The sequence below is a fragment of the Canis aureus genome, chromosome 21 (genome assembly GCF_053574225.1).
Source record: "Canis aureus isolate CA01 chromosome 21, VMU_Caureus_v.1.0, whole genome shotgun sequence".
NCBI lineage: Eukaryota > Metazoa > Chordata > Mammalia > Carnivora > Canidae > Canis > Canis aureus.
In genome coordinates this window covers 22,320,176-22,337,238 of record NC_135631.1, presented here as the reverse complement: position 1 = coordinate 22,337,238, position 17,063 = coordinate 22,320,176, and the positions used below count along the sequence as shown (strand labels likewise).

The 17,063-nt window shown below is 44.8% G+C and overlaps 1 long non-coding RNA gene across 1 annotated transcript; it reads left to right on the top strand.

Moving 5' to 3' along the window:
- The first annotated feature begins 2,584 nt into the window (after window positions 1-2,584).
- LOC144293431 (uncharacterized) lies at window positions 2,585-16,359 on the top strand. The gene is made up of 4 exons (XR_013360667.1): window positions 2,585-2,637; window positions 6,163-6,359; window positions 15,480-15,586; window positions 16,260-16,359. It is a non-coding gene; the product is annotated as an uncharacterized LOC144293431 (long non-coding RNA).
- The last annotated feature ends 704 nt before the right edge of the window (window positions 16,360-17,063 follow it).

The window sequence follows — 17,063 nt, the reverse complement described above, 5'->3', positions numbered from 1 at the left end:
TGCGCTGGGGTCAGAGAGCCAGACAATGAAATCCAAATGGATTACCAAGCCAAGGAGGGCAGAGCTGTGCTGAAATCCAAGATGTAGAACAGGGACTGGAAGCTGGGGGGCGGGGGTAGGAATGAGTGTAGAGAACAGTGAGTACTTGCTGTTTACCAGCTCCTAGTCCTGATCCTGGGAGCTTATATTCCACGAAGCTAATTTCCCGGGCCGTTAAGTACCCTAACGGGAGATGGTATGGAATAGTGTAAGGAGAGTTTCTGGGGAGGCTGTTTTAGCTAAGGTGGTGTTCTAGGCAGAAGGAACACCAAGGGCAAATGCCCGGAGGCAGGAATGACAGGAGAAGCCCATTGTAGCTGCAGTGTCGTGAATGAAGTGACAGGTGGAAAGAAATGAGTTTGGAGAGGTAGTCAGGAGCAACATCACGTAGGACCTGGCAAGCCATGATAGAGTTTGGATTTGAACCATGCGATGGGAAGCTATTAGACATTTTAAATGGTGAAGAGGAGTTGGCAGGGCCGATTTACATTTTAGAAAGACCCCTCTGGCTGCCCTGTGAAGGTTAAATTATAGCCAGGGGAACCCGGGTGGCTCAGTCGGTTAAGCATCTGCCTTCGGCTCAGGCCCCAGGGTGGTGGGATAGAGCCCCGCGTTGGGCTCCCTGCTCAGCGGAGAGTCTGCTTCTCCCTCTTCCTCTGCTTTTCCCCACGCCCCTCCCTACTCATAATCTCTCTCTCTTTCTCTCAAATACACAAATATCTTCAAAAAATTATAGCATGGGGATCCCTGGGTGGCGCAGTGGTTGAGCACCGGCCTTTGGCCCAGGGCGGGATCCTGGAGACCCAGGATTGAATCCCATGTCGGGCTCCCGGTGCATGGAGCCTGCTCCTCCCTCTGCCTATGTCTCTGCCTCTCTCTCTCTCTCTGTGACTATCATAAATAAATAAAATTTAAAAAAATTATAGCATGATAGGAGTCTTACAGAGGAAAAGTCTTAGATCAAGGAAGAAGTGAGGACTGCTGAGGAAATCAGAAATTCCCATGAGCTGGGCCAGTGGAAAATCTCTGTGTCACCGATCTAGGCCTTCTCTAGCCCGAGGTTGTCCTGGGGTTGTCTTTGTACTTACACCAGGCCAGGAGGCAGGCCTCTTGACTTCTTTGCCAGGAGCATCTTGGTCCTGGGGGTTTACTCACTCAGATTTCCAAACATGTACAAGTCATTCTAAAATTTTGAGGGAACGTAGCTTGAGGAGACGGCGGGGCTGCTGCTGCTACACATCTCATTCTGTTTTAGTACAAATGAGAAGAAACAACTCAGAGTCTTTGAAAATACAGAGGTTAGGATAGATTGATTCAAGTGGCATTTCAAATAGATAAACTGAGTTATTTATTTATCTATTTATTTTTATTTATTTTTTAAAACTGAGTTATTTAAAGACATAACTTGAAAGTATGTAAAAATAAGAATTGCAATAGCAACTATGTACTGTATGTCTACCGTGGCCTAGAGGCTTTGGAAATGAAACAAAACCAAACAGCTACTGATCTAGGAGTTTTTTGGTTCCTGCTCTGTCTACTGTTCCTCTTGTGCAAAAGGATTCTGGTTCTGGGACTGACCCATGTAGGTCTTTGGATGCAGTATGGTCACAAAAGTATTTCTTTATGACCCTGAAAGCTAAGCGTTAATATATCTACCTTTTGGAGATGAGGAGACTAATGTTTAGAGAGGTTGTTTATTTGGTCCAATTACGTGATAAAGTGAGAATGTAAATCCAGGGCTAGCCAACCCTCAAACCCCAAGATCCACACTGGAGCCACTCTTAGACATGAATCATACAGGTAGTGGGCAGTGAGTAAGCGTTCACACCATGGCATTGGGGGTCTTGGATTTGAATCCTGGTCCCCCATTTACTAGCTGTATCATCTTGGCTGGTTACTAACCACCTAGGAGCCTGTGTGTCCTCATCTATAAAATAGGGGTAATAATAGCCTCTCTTTCAAAGGTTGCTCTGAAGATTAGGTGAGATGCACAGCATGCACCTGGCAAATGGAAGGGGATCCAATAAATGTTAGTTACTATATATATATATATATATATATACACACACACACACACCATGCTGGCCATGGAAGGAGTACATTGGTATTTGTCCGAACCAGTTTCACTAGCAGCATCAGAAACATATATCCTGCCTTGGAAATGTCTCACATAATAGATTGTGTTTGCTCAACTTGCTCTGCACAGTGCTTTGAACACCAGGCATCTAGGAAGTACTCTGGATGACGATATTACCCACCTGCATGAGTGGGTTTGATGGCTTTTCCAAAGGGCTGGTATTTCAGTTGTGCAACTGTAACTGCTTCGTGGCAATAGAAAAGATTTATTTTTTGGACCCCAATCAACCCTTAGCCCCATTTCTCAAACTCCAGCTATATCACAAGGTGTCAATGTCGTGTGGTATTAACGTCTGGTCAGAGGTGCCAGTGGCATTTTGCAGATGTAATGGAGAGCCCACATTGTCCAAGATTGCTTTGTGATGCGTCCTGCCCTGAGCCTCGCTTGCCCTTTAAGGCTCAGTTGGCGAGAAAATTCCCCTGCCAGCTCACCTGGAAGGCAAGGGAAAGACACAAGGACAGGTTTGTTCAACTGCATAGGAGTCTGGGGCCTCAGACTGGGGTAAAAGATGCCACCCAATGAGGGAAAGAGTCTAGTAATCATCTTCCTCCAGACCCAAGTCGCAAAAAGGGGAAGATTTCCCATGGTTAAAAAATTAGGCTTAATGGAGTGATTTTCAAATGTGGGTGATTGCCCGGCTCAGAAGAAGACAACAGGAGTGGGGGGGGGGGGGCAGAGAAAAAGGTGAGGCTTTCTATCAGAGGGTTACTCTTGTCAATGAAGGAAGCAGTTAAATCATGGATGACTGGTTTGAAGGACCAGATTTTTTTAAAAAAGATTTATTTGTGTGAGACACAGAGACAGAGGCAGAGCAGGACTCGATCTCGGGACCCCAGGATCACACCTGGAGCTGAAGGCAGACATTCAACCACTGAGCCACCCAGGCGTCCCATGTAGGACCAGATTTCTTGACCTGAAGAACCATGTGGTTGCTTCAATCTGGTCTGTTCTTACCGGCTTGTTGTCACTTGCACTAGAGAAATTGAGTCAGCCTGACACACTTTTCCTAGTGTAAGAGCCATGCCTTCAGGAAAGTTTCTGTGTCCTGCAGCTCAAAGTGGGCCCATTTTCTTCTAAATCTTGGTGACGGGGAGCTGACAGGACTGGTTCAAATAGTGGTTCAGCACAGACTTGCATTGGTACTTGGGCAAATCACCTGACCTCGGGCTCCTCATCTATAAAATGAAATTAATGAAAGACACTACTTGGGGAATGCACATGTAATGGATTAAAAAAAAAAAGAGTATTTGAAAATCCCAACTGACTCTAGACACTTCTTGCCTTTTAAGGGAGGTAGACATGCTTCATCCCAGTGAAGAAATAGATTTTTCATTTGGGCCCCTCCCGAGAGAAGGAAAAGAGAGACAGACAGGCAGAGAGACACACAGAGAGAAGGAGCACTAGCTAGCACACGATTGGGTAGAAATTCTGCTGTTTAACCAAGCACGTTAGCCACGGTGGGACCAGAGCAGAATATGACTCTAGTGGCTGGAGAGGACTGAATTGCTTTACCCAATAAATATCAGGGTTTCTAGTGGCCAGTGAGAGAGGAAGAGGAGAGAGTATGGCCCAAGCAATACTGCAGAAGGCAGATGTTAGAGGGCCTGGCCAGCCCAGCCATTCTTCAATCTACCTGTTTACACACATCGAAGCACGCAGAAACATCCTTGGTACCAGCGAGCATTTAATCAACAGCAGCTAGTGGCCATGTAGCAAAGTGACAGCATCGTTGTCTTCAGAGAGTCCCTCTCCCAAGAAGAATAGCATCATGTCTCTCATGGGGTATGTGTCTGTGTGTCTTGGGGGAGCAGGATAGATAGCAAAGAGGAATGTAATGGGTTCAAATTCTGGTTCTGGAGCATTTGTTTCTCTTTCTTTAATTTTCCATTTCTAAACCGGGACAAAAAACTAGTGACATCTCATCTCATATGATTTATGCAACGTTTAAACAAGATAATCTAGATAATTCATATGTTGGGCACTTAGCCTTTATTTATTTATTTATTTGACGCTTAGCCTTTAGAAAATGTTAGCTTTTGCTAGAATTCTGTAATAATCATCTTGTGAAGATGGTGCACCGTCCCAGAGCATATGCTTTGTGCTTTTTATTTTAAAATTTACATGTAGAGATGTAGTTGAGGGTCTGACTTGGTTTCAGCTCCTGTCTTGATCTCGGGGTGATGGGATCAAGCCCTGTGTTGGGCTCTGCACTCCGCACCGGGTCTGCTTCAGACTCTTCTCCATCTGCCCCCCACCCCCAGGCAAGCTCTTCTCTCACTCTAAAATAAATAAATGTTTGGGGCAGCCCTGGTGGCGCAGCGGTTTAGCGCTGCCTGCAGCCTGGGGTGTGATCCTGGAGACCCTGGATCGAGCTCCCTGCATGGAGCCTGCTTCTCCCTCTGCCTGTGTCTCTGCCTGCCTCTCTCTCTCTCTCTCTCTCTCTGTGTGTGTGTCTCTCATGAATAAATAAATAAAATCTTTAAAAAAATAAAATAAACGTTAAAAAATGTACATGTATATTCAATATAAAAACCTTGACAAAACATATAAAGAACGCAGAAAGACAACAGGCGCTCCAACAGAAAGATCACCAGTGCTAACATTTTGGTTTATGTCTTTCAATTTTTTTTTCCTCCCGAGTGTATGGACATCTTTGTTCTATCTTTTCAAAATGGGATACTGTTCTATAGCCTGCCTTTTTTTTTTAAAACCTAGCAATAGGCTGTGAACTTTTCCCCATGGATGAGTTGCTTCTTAAAATAGATGTTCCAGTGGAAGCAGCCACACCGGGGCCAGCCGATTCATTACTATTCTCTTTTACAAACTAGGGGGGACGTCTTTTAGCCATCCAAATCTGGGAAACACTGCACACACATATCCTTGTTGGAAAGTGAACAGTGCATATTAACATGGTAAAGGCTCTGAGAAGCTTGTCCATAGAGAACCTGCCTGACTTGGATTAGATCAGTGTTTCCCAAACTAATTGAATACTGCAAAGCCACCTATCCTCCTACCTCCCACTGATGTCTCAGGAATCATTTGGGAAACACTCCTGCAGCTGAGGATTCCTTAAAATTAGGGAGCAGGTCTTGCCCATCTTCACTGTTACCACACGGCCTTACAAATGGGTTTTTAAGAAATTATGGAAAATGGGATTGGCCTGATGAATCCACTTTCTAACCAACACGCGTGTGAACCAGGGGCCAAGGTTAGAGGCTGGGGCTGTGCTCTGAAGTGTCGCTGTGTGTAAAGCTAATTGGCCCCTTTGGGGGTGAACCTGTGAACCTGGCCTTGTTAGCACCAGCACAAAACAGCTGCGTTGGTTTCTCCGGAGCCTTGAATTTGTTTCCTTCCCCAGATTCCCATGCCGCCCTCCAGGTGGCGATGTGGGTTTGTCAACCTGGGAGGCTGGAGCTCTGGCCAAGCAAAGCTTAACATTGAGACAGGGGTGGGTGAGGAAGGGCACTGGGAGGGAGTGGTCCTTGAAAACCAGAGGATACACTGTCAGGTGTGCAGCTGGCACGATGCGGAGGCGCAGCCTCATACACTGAGTGTAGGACACAGGTTTTTAAAGAATCTGATGAGTCAGTTAGCCAATAAATACCACTAGCATTTTTTGAGCACCAACTGGGACTGGTAATACGCCAGATAATTTCCTTCAGGATTTCTTTATCTCCCCCCAACACACCCAGGAGGTATCCTGCAGCTGGAAGTAGCAGAACTGGACATCCAACCCTGGTCCTGCATCTGAGTGCTCTGCTAGGTTGAAACAAGGAGATGTGGACCCAGGGTGAATACTGTGAAATATTTATCGATCCTTCTATCCAACTATCATCAATGAGTCGACCTATCTACCTGCTTCTCATTTCATTTGTACAGGATGGGCCTAATAGCCCTATGTGGTTGGAAAGAATATTCCGGGAGAGAATTCTGGGAGAGAATTTTCTGATTTCATTACATCTCTTATGATTTTTATTCTCTTATAGATTGGGGCTCCAGGGGGTGGCCTCGCAGGCCACTCCTTAATTCCACCGTACTGATAGGGGCTGTAAGAGGGCCATAAGGACGTCTCAAAGGGAAACTAGCCCTGACCTGGAGGGCGATGGAAGACAGAAGGATTCAGTTAGCTGTGCAATGTCGGGGACGGCTATTTCAGCCAGGACAGCACATGCAAAGGCCTGAGGTCAGTGAGAACATGGTTATTAGGGAACTGAAAATCATTTAGTGTGGCTGGTGCGCAGGGTAAGGGTGTGTGATGCTGGGCAGGGGTCGGGGGAAGAGTGAGGAAAGGCTAAAGAGTTTCTCAGTCAAGACAGTGAAGGGCCTTGTAAGTTGTGTCGAGGCGCTTGAACTTGATCCCGAGCACAACTGAGAATCCCTGAAAGGTTTTAAGGCAGATGATGAAATGGATTTGCATTTTAGAAGGAGCACTCTAGTGACGGGAAAGGGGTTAGGAGGGATGGGCGCGTGTGCCAGCGTGTGCACACTCCGGCACCCGTTGCTGGGGCACGCATGGTGTGGTGGGAGCACCGCGGGGCCACAGTTCAGAGGAGGTTGCACTGCGTCCTGCAAGAGAGGAGGGGGCCCTGACCCGAGGAAGCTACAGCACTCTGCGGGAGACAGTTGTAAGCAAATTGGAGAAGAATTAACCTCTGGCTACTGACCAGGAGCTGAGGGTGACATTTTGGGGGTTCTCTGGGTTTTGGTAACAGCACATCCAAGGTATTAGGCCATAACCAGGTGGCAAAAATGCTCCATAGGGGTGACTGACCCGTCCCTCTTCACCTCCGACTAGTAGCGCTTCACAATTTCTTTTTCCCTCCCTCTTTTTTTTTTTTTTTAAAAATCTCTCCTCATGGGATGTCTGGGTGGCTCAGTGGTTGAGTATCTGCCTTAGGCCCAGGGCATGATCCCAGGATCCTGGGATCAAGTCCCACATCGGGCTCCCTGAATGGGGCCTGCTTCTCCCCCTGCCTGTGTCTCTGCATCTCTCTCTGTCTCATGAATAAATAAATAAAATCTTAAAAAAAAAAATCCTCCTATAGCATGCAGTAAAGAGCAGGGGTGTCAGAGTCAGACTGGTGTTAATCACAGCACTAATGATTATTAGGGTATTTTAACTTTGATGATCCTCATTTATTCCATTATAAATGGGGATGAATGCACCTGCCCCACTGGGCTAGGGTTATGATTCGTGCAGGTTTTCCCTTTTGGACTCAAACCCAGTGCTCTCTCCGGTGGGTGGTAAATGGTACCACCTGATAACCCATTTACCTACGCCCAAACCACCTGCCCTCTTTCCCTTGATTCCCACCCACGTGATTCACTGTCACCCATTGCCTTGATGGCTTCTTAATTGATCACCTGCTTCCACTTCTCTCCTTCGAGGACCCTCGCTCTGTCTTCTCCATAGAGCAGCCAGGGTGATCTTTTTTGTTGTTTTTTTCAATTTTGTTTTTGGATAACAACAACTTTATTGAGATGGAAGTCACATACCATAAAACGTTAAGGGACACAATTCAGGAGTGCCTGTCTGGCTCAGTCGGAAGAGTATGCAACTCTTGATCTCGGGGCTGTGAGTTTGAGGCCCATGTTGGGTGTAGAGCTTATTTAAGTAAATAAACTTAAAAAAAATAAAGTGGGCAATTCAGTGGTTTTCGTGTCTTCATGGAGTTGTGCGACCATCCCAACACTGATCTAAAATGAGAGTGTTTTATTTTTTTATTTTGCAAAGATTTTATTTATTAGAGAGAACACAAGCAGAGGGAGGAGCAAAGGGAAGCAGGCTCTCACCCGAGCAGGGAACCCAGTGCGGGGCTCAGTCCCAGGACCCTGGGGTCATTACCTGAGCTGAAGGCAGACGCTTAACTGACTGAGCCACCCAGGTGCCCCTAATAGAGCATTTTAATCACCCCAAAAAGAAACACGGTGTCCATTAGCAGTCTCTTCCTATTCCTTCCTCCCCAGCCAGCCCCCTACCCCACTCCAGGCAACCATTAATCTACTTTCCATCTCCATGGATTTGCCTATTTGGACGTTTTGTCGTAATGGAATCAGACAGTATGTGCTCTTTTGTTTCTGGTCTCTTTCACTTAGCATGGTTTTAAAGTTCATCCCTGTCATAGCATGTAGCAGTATTTTATCCTCCAGGCAAAATAATGTCATATTGTGTGGATAGATCATATTTTGATTATCTGGTCATCATGGATGGACATTTGAGTTGTTTCTACTCTTTGGCTGTCGTGCAAAACGTTCCTATGCACATTCATGTACATTTTTGTGTTGACATATGTTTCTAATTTTCTTGGGTACGTACCTAGGACTGGAATCGCTGGCTGAGTCACATGGTAACTCTGTTTGACATGTTTGAGGGGCTGCCAAACTGTTTTTCAAAGTGGTTGTGGTATTTTATAATCCCACCATCAATGTATGAGGTATGAGGGGGTTAATTTATCTACATTTTTAAAAAAGATTTTGTTTATTTCTTCATGACACACAGAGAGGCAGAGACATAGGCAGAGGGAGAAGGAGGCTCCCTCTGGGGAGCCTGATGGGGGACTCGATCCCAGGACCCCGGGATCATGACCAGAGGTGCTCAACCACTGAGCCACCCAGGTGCCCCAATTTCTCCATATTTTTGTCAACACTTGTCATTGTCTGCTTTTTTGAGTATGGTCATCCTGGTGGGTGTGACGTTTTGGGGATTCTCATTGTGGTTTTGATTTGCATTCCCCTAAGGACCAGTGACATTGAGCATCTATCTCTTCACACATCTATTGGCCGTGTGTATATGTTCTTCGGAAAAATGTGTGTACAAATCCTTTGCCCCTTCCCCTTTTGACTTTTCCTTGTTGTGGTACAATATACATAACATAAAAGTTACTGTTTTAAGTTATTACAGTTCAGCAGCCTTAAGTACAACCATCACCACCATCCATCTCCAGAACATATTTATCTTCCCCCAACTGAAACCCTACCCCCTTACTTTCTCCTTTCAGTCCCTGGTAACAACTACTCTCCTTTCTGTTTTGTTATTGCTGTTCTTGTTCTCGGGTTTTTTTTTAGTTTTGCTTTTAAAATAGCCATCCTACTGAGTGTGAAGTGATATGTCATTGTGATTTTGATTTGCATTTCCCTACTGATTCGTGATGTAGAGCATCTTTTCATGTGCTTATTGGACACCTGTACTTCTTTGGAGAAATGTCTAAAATGTCTATTCATGTCCTTTGCCATTTTTAAAAAATGGAATTGTCTTTTTAATATTGAGTTGTAAGAGTTTTTTTTTTAAGATTTTATTTATTTATTTGACAGAAAGAGCACAAGTGAGCACGAGCAGGGGGAGGGGCAGAGGAGAGGGAGAAACAGTCCTCCCGGCCCCGCCCGCAGGACTTGGTCCCAGGACCCTGGGATCACAACCTGAGCCAAGGCAACTTGACCCACTGGGCCACCCCAATGCCCCGGAAGAGGTTTTTTTTTGTTTTTTTTTTTTCTCTTTTTAATATGTTCTGGATTGAGGTCCCTTATCAGATGTATGATTTGCAAATATTATCCCTATTCTATGAGTTGTATTTTCACTTTCATGACAGTGTACTCTGAAATCAAAGTTTTTATTTTTATTTTTTTAACGATTTTATTTATTCATGAGAGGCACACAGAGAGAGGCAGAGACACAGGCAGAGGGAGAAGCAGGCTCCCTGCAGGGAGCCCGACATGGGACTCAATCCCAGGACCCTGGGATCATGACCTGAGCCAAAGGCAGATGCTCAACCACTGAGCCACCCAGGGGTCCCCTGAAATAAAAGTTTTTAAATCTGAGAACTCCAATTTGTCCATTTACTTTGCTTGCTTGTGTTTGGCTGTTATAGCTAAGAAACCTTGTCTAATCCAAGGCCAGAAAGATTTACTCTTAGGTTTTCTTCTAAACGTTTTATAGTTTTAGCTCTTACATTTAGGTCCACGATCCATTTTGAATTAATTATTGTATATGGTGTGAGGCAGAGCCACGGTGATCTTTCAAAACCAAACCAGATGCTGTGACTCCCCTGCTTCAAAGTCTTCACTGGCTTCCCGCTGCTCTTAGAACACAATCCAAGCTCCTCACCACAAGTTTCTCATTTTCATCTCACTGCCACCCTCCCATCCCCCCCGCAAAGGGCCCCAGTTGGCTGGAGCCAAGGCTGCCTTCTCACTGTTCTTGGTCATGCAAACTCCTTCTGGCTGGGTGTTTTTGCAGGGCTTCCCAACACTGGAAACAGAATTTCTGCCATTCTTTCCACATCAGTGTGAAAGTGCCTTCCTGGCTAAGACCTCTGCTGGCCACTCTACCTACTGTAGGTTTTTCCACTCGCCCCTTGTTCCTGTATTTGTTTCCTTCGCAGCAATTAATAAAGGCTATATCTGCTTTGTTTACCTGCTTACTTGGCTATTGCCCTTCCCCTCACTGAAGTCCCAGGAGGGCCAGGCCCACGTGTCGTCTTTACCATTATCCCTAGCACCTAGTACCGTGCCCGGCACAAGACAGGTGCTCCATAAATGTTTGCTTTAAGGAACAAAGAGAAAGAGGGGGCATTAAAAATGTTCCCTCTGTTCCCAGCTTCCCTTCCACTTTTGCCAATTCCATGACCTTCCTCTTTCATCACCTTTTGCCTGGATTTTCTTCTATTTCCTATTTTCATGGAATATGATCTTATGGAGTAGAGCATCCATTTTCGCCTTTTGTTTTGTTTCATTTTGTTTTCTTACTGCCCTTTCTCTTCTTACTGTTTTTAGTACAGAAGGAGCAGTGCTGAGATTTAGCCTTTTAGCTCACAACAATTTTTTTCCCCTTTTCTGAAACTTTCTCAATAGCAACTCAACACTGAGCTCTCCTGGTCTTTTCCTATGTTTTGAAATGACAAAGATCCACGCCCCCCCCACCCCCCACCCCCAATGAAGAGGTAGGCTCTGTAAGAATAGGATTTCTTTTCTAACTCAGAGAGTAGTTTGTTGAATTCTGGGCAAGTAGATCTCAATGCATACTAAGCAACATTCTTTAAGACCCAATGACACTGGCTCCCTCCTCCTGCGGGTGGGAGCTGGGGCAAAAAAAAAAAAAAAGACCCAATAACACTGGGGGACACTGTGATTAAAGTATCAAAAAAATTCCAAATTAGAGGATTCCGCAACTGTTGCAACCCTACCGCATACACGATTTAATTAACCAAGCACCTTTTGTGTAGACATTCTGTAAGAAGTAGTAACATATGTTGTCAAAAATCCTGCAGAATAATTTCTTAGAGATGACTCCCTGTTAAAAGAGAGGAACCGGGATCCTTTGTTTGGTGACATATCTCTGCACACATTTCTGCTTCATATCAGTTCGGCAGGATTATATTCATAAAAAAGGAACACACCTTCATCTTAATGTTAAGCTCTGCTCCCCCTGCTGATAGAAATTCTTTTGATGAAAACTGTAGCCAGAAACATGGTTAAAGACCATTTCACCTGAAAGCCTCACATTCTGGATATTTTTTTAAAAATTTGTTTGCCATCTTGTTTATCATTTACAGATATCCAAACGCCTAAGAAGTGAGCCCAAAAGATGATTGAAACTTTTGATCCAAGAAATAACTCACACATTTGTTTTGCTTTGCTCTAATCTTCAGAGCTGTGTATCATGCTGACAAGTCCCAGATTTTTAAAAAAACAGATTTTCCTTTGGGCTTCCCCCTACTCTCTCATTGTGGTAATATTTTCTCCTATCTTTCATCTTCTAAAAAAAGTAGGTGTAACAGTCTAATCAGCCTTTACCAACTTTTCTGCAAGAACAAGGCAGAAAATATGAAGATATAAATCAAGAATTGTTATTATTGTTTATGTGGTAGTGATATATGGTTCCAATGGGCTTTGTGTTTTACATGGCCACTTTGAAAACACAGAATGCTGCTCAGGCACAAGCGATTTGTTTTTGAGCCCTGTGCTTGGATATTTCTAATAAATATTATTCTGCCTCTGATTTTATGATATCAACAAGATACCCCTGCAATAAAATATTTTCAGATTCCTTGTATTGTCTATATTGTCAAACAAAGATAACGTCCCTAAACTTCAAGACTGATAGGTAGAGAAAACATCAGGCATAAACTAAATATTTGTAAATCATCATCTTGACAATGATAGCTTCATCTGTGGGACAATTTCTGGAAGGATGTGAACCACTCTACCTTAAGCCATGTTACTTCTGGATACAGAAATCAGAGGTGATTTTAATTTTCATTTTCTTTTTTTGCCTTTAGCCATGTTAATTTTTTTCTAACTGTGAACATATATTATTTCTGAAATAAAAGAATAGTACATAAGAAGAGTTGATAAACTAAGTATAAAAATAGAATGAGTAGCCTTCTTGAACGGAAATTAGCATAGCTTCTGAGAAAGTGAAAACCTGATTTATCTTCTATTAATTTTTGAGTTCAGATCGTGCACATTTCTTTAGCTTTTATGGAGACACGGGCAGCCTGTCATCTACCCCCATCCCGATATGAAGCAGGCCACTATGTCTGCCTGCCCTGAGCCAGGAGGAGCAAGTATCAGACCCTTCTATTTGCCAGTGGAAAATAGGCTTCTCATTTGATTCCCAACTGGCTCCCACTCCAGTCCTGTTTTCCATCTGACTCCTGATTCCTGCTTTTTTCTTCTCCTGCCCTCTCTTCTATCTAAAGCCATGTCATTCCCAAAGACTTGGCCTGAACCCAAACTTCTAGCTCTGAAGAGTGGTGTCTTCCTGCTGCCCACAAACCCATGTAATAGCCATGCCTCACCCACAACTACTCCCCTACTCCCTTATCTCAAGACGGTCAAGGAAGACAAGATTGGAAGCTTTTGCTATATCTTAATAATCCCACCATAGCACCTTTAAATGCCTCACCTTTTAGTCTTGAGAACAGAACTTAATGTGAGATGGCAGAGAAGGCTGGACCAAAAAATACAAAGGTGTGGTGTTTAGAGCAGTGGCTCGAGTATCTCCAAGATCCATCCACTGTGTATGACTAGACTCTGTCCCGACTAGTCAGTACCCAAGCTTTATCAGTTGTTAAATACTTCGATGCCATTCTCAGAGTAAAGTTGTAGCGCTGTAAATGAATGGTATACTTACAAGAGACCTGAACTTGAGTATGACTCAGGGCCAGCGTTACTTTCTCCAAGCCTTGGTTTACACATTGGGAAAATAGAGATGCTAATATTGCCTTGTCCACTTCAAAGAGTTCCTGTGATGATCAAATTGTCACAGGGGATGCAGACGTTCCCAGGAAATTGTGAGAGACTGCACATGGGCAAGAATGATGGTAAAAGTGATCAACTATAATGGTAACAGTGCTGGTGGTGAGGGTCAAGGTGATGCTGATAATAAAGAAGAAAAACTTAGAAACACTGAGGACTATCCCTTTCTGCTTTGATTATCTACCAACACTGTTCCCTGGCTCACAATTCATAGGAACAGTTAGACAGAAGCATATAAACTGGCAGCATCAACCCTGTCTGGTTCATGCCACTGAAGCTCCCAGGTAGTTTCCTGGCCTAGTGCTGATAGGTGCTTCCCTTTGTCCACAGACATTCTTTCCACAATTTATTCACATTCTGGCCAGGAAACCCTTCTCTCTTGTAATTCCCAACACCAGGGACAGATCTTTATGTCTATTTAATAATTGGCTAGGAAGCTGAAGCCAGCAAAATGGAAATGTGGGATTATCCCTGTGGGTTCCTGTACTCCTGCACCACATAGTGCAAGCTGGACTCTTCCGGGCTCTCTTCTGATACATGGCTCGTGATCCCCAGACCCAGTCTGGATGAGCTGTTGGTAGTGGCCAGGTGGGGTTAATGATCCCACCTCCTCTCTCCCTCCCTTCCTTTCCTGTTCTTGCCCACCACCCCAACCCACCTTTATGAAGACTGGGTCTGTGCTGAGTCATGTAGGACGCTCCTGCCCAACCTTGACAAGAGCTTCCCACCCTACCCCCCACCACCCTTGGAGAAAGGCACCGAAGAGCTCCATGGAGTCTATTCCGGCAAGGGCAGCACATGCTCACAGAATAATTGGCTCCTATAATTCATTCAGAGCAATGCCTAGGTGGCAGGGAGGTTTAAATCCTGTGGCCTTGAGGGAACAACATATTCTGGAAAGTTTCCTCTTTGCCTTTGTTAATTGTAAAATAAAAATACTTCCTGTAGAGGAGGCCCTTTTCTGGGGAGGGCTTGGCTGTCCCTTCACATAGTAAATGGCCTCTAGGATCCTCTCTTCTCCTTTCCCCTTTGGGACTAGGTGCTTAAAAGTCACACAGCATGTAAGACAGGAGGGTATGAAGAGCCAAGTCTTAAACACTCCTACAACCCTTTGATACACAGAGAGCAGGGCTTTAGGTGTGGGAAAGTGGGAGCGGGTCATTTTGTAAGTGGCCTTACAGTCAAAAAAGGTCTCAAATTCCACTTTATACATATCTCTAAATAAGATTTGGGCATAAAGCTGCAAAACAGGGTAGGCTGGGTGGCTCAGCGGTTTGGCGCTGCCTTTGGCCCGGGGTGTGACCCTGGAGACCCAGGATCGAGTCCCACGTTGGGCTCCCTGCATGGAGCCTGCTTCTCCCTCTGCCTGTGTCTCTGCCTCTCTCTCTCTCTGTGTCTCTCGTGGATAAATAAATAAAATCTTTAAAAAAAATAAAGCTGCAAAACATGCACTGGCTTTTTTGTCAACCCTTAAAACATCACAGTTTCCTTTTGGCCCAGTATTAGCATTTTTTAATCTATAAGGAGTTTCTCTTGACCTCAGAGAGACCCTGGGTATGACCATGAAGCCATCAGATTGACTGTCGGGAGCAACTGGTTTGGGTTTCCATCTACTGGAGGAATTATTCAACGAGCTGTGTTTGACCATCTTGACAGTCCTGTGAGGTTGGTACTGTTACCAGCCTCACTTCACAGACGGGCATACAGACACCTTGCTCAGGATCACAGCTAGAAACTCGTGGAGTTGGGGTACAAATTCAAGCTGGTCTACCATCAAAGCATCTTTCCTTTTTTTTTTATTTTTAAAGATTTTATTTATTTATTCATGAGAGATACAAAGAGAGAGGCAGAGACATAGGCTGAGGGAGACCACTACCAACAGCTCATCCCTCCCCTGCAGGGAGCCCGATGCGGGCCTCGATCCCAGGACCCTGGGATCACGCCCTGAGCCAAAGGCAGACACCCAACCACTGAGCCACCCAGGCGTCCCTCAAAGCATCTTTCCATGCTTCTGTTATTAATGATAACATGGCCCATCATTTTATAGCTAACCCTGCACTTATTCATCCACCATGGGCACCTGTGATCATCTTCCTGGTGGTACCAACCTCTACTCCGGCCCCCTCCCAGGGATGGTCTCACAGGAGCTGTCAGGTGAGGCTTTGGTTTCTGCCTGGGTTAAAATCCTCGAAAATTCCCTCCTGAGAAAGTGTAAGACAGCCGATGCCTGGATTGCCCCAGGTGACATCATATTCAAGTTAGTGTGACCTCCCTGAGCTCATTTCTTTGTCCCGGTCACCTCTGCTTCCATCAAAAATAACAGGTTGCTGATAAACTGGCTTTCACCTCCCCTGCTCAGATGGTGGACTCTGAATCTCTGCTCAGAGCAGGCCTCTCAAGTTCAAAAGAGCCCTTGTGCTCTGTATTTTGACAGGTTGAGAAATCCAATCCATTTATTTTGAAAACCCATTAAGCCCAGCCAATATGGGATATTTAGAAAGGCCAGAATTTTGCTTCTGGTCAGAAGGTCAGCGCTGTCATAAAGTAACGGCTAAAGGAAGTGAAACAAAACATATTTTATTGTAGAGCTATGATTCCCAAACATTCTTTTAAAGTGTACTTGCAGTTAAAATAAAACAAAGCAAAAGCCCAGCACATTGAATTGCCGGAAATTGCCACCACTATAAACTCTCTTTGTTCAGAGTACATATTCACCTTTGCCCACCCAGTTCTGGGACCAGGGACAGGCGTATAGTAAATGCTCAGTAAGTGCTCAGTGAACGAGCCCCAAAACGATTCATTTTGCTATTTAACATTTTTTCCCTAGCTATTAGTTCCTCTTGTTCCCGATGGCTGTTAAATCATACTCAAGAAAAGAACACCTGATGTTAGTTCTCTGGGGTTTTGGAAAGTAAATTTCAGAATAGGTAAGTTTGACTCATCTTGGCACCCTTTTTTTTTTTTTTTATGATAGTCACACAGAGAGAGAGAGGCAGAGACACAGGCAGAGGGAGAAGCAGGCTCTATGCACCGGAAGCCCGACGTGGGATTCGATCCCGGGTCTCCAGGACCGCGCCCTGGGCCAAAGGCAGGCGCTAAACTGCTGCGCCACCCAGGGATCCCTCTTCTTGGCATCTTGAATTATATTGTTCATGATACAGATAACAAGGTCTTACGGTCAGATTCTTCAAAGATAACTCATTTGATCCTTGTGAAAGAGGGATGGGGGGTGTTGTTATTTTCATGTTATCCCCTAGGAAGGGTGCCTAAGCAGAGACCGTTCCCTAAAAGCAAATAACCTTACTATGAAGTGATCCTGAATGCAAACGACGTCCAGAAGATGGTGCAAAATGTTCCTGTATTTTCGCACCGAGTAACCCCGCGGTCCACATACTGTCCTCCCTTGATGGGTATCTGGGTGGCCTTCTTTCTGGATCTCCGCTGGCTCTTCTCTTACTTCCCACAATCTGCTCCATCTCCTCCCCACTCCCATCTCCCCAAGTGCCATCCTGGGTGATCACCAGAAGACCCTCGAGGTTCTTTTTTTTTTTAAATTTTTATTTATTTATGATAGTCACACACACACAGAGAGAGGCAGAGACAAGGCAGAGGGAGAAGCAGGCTCCATGCA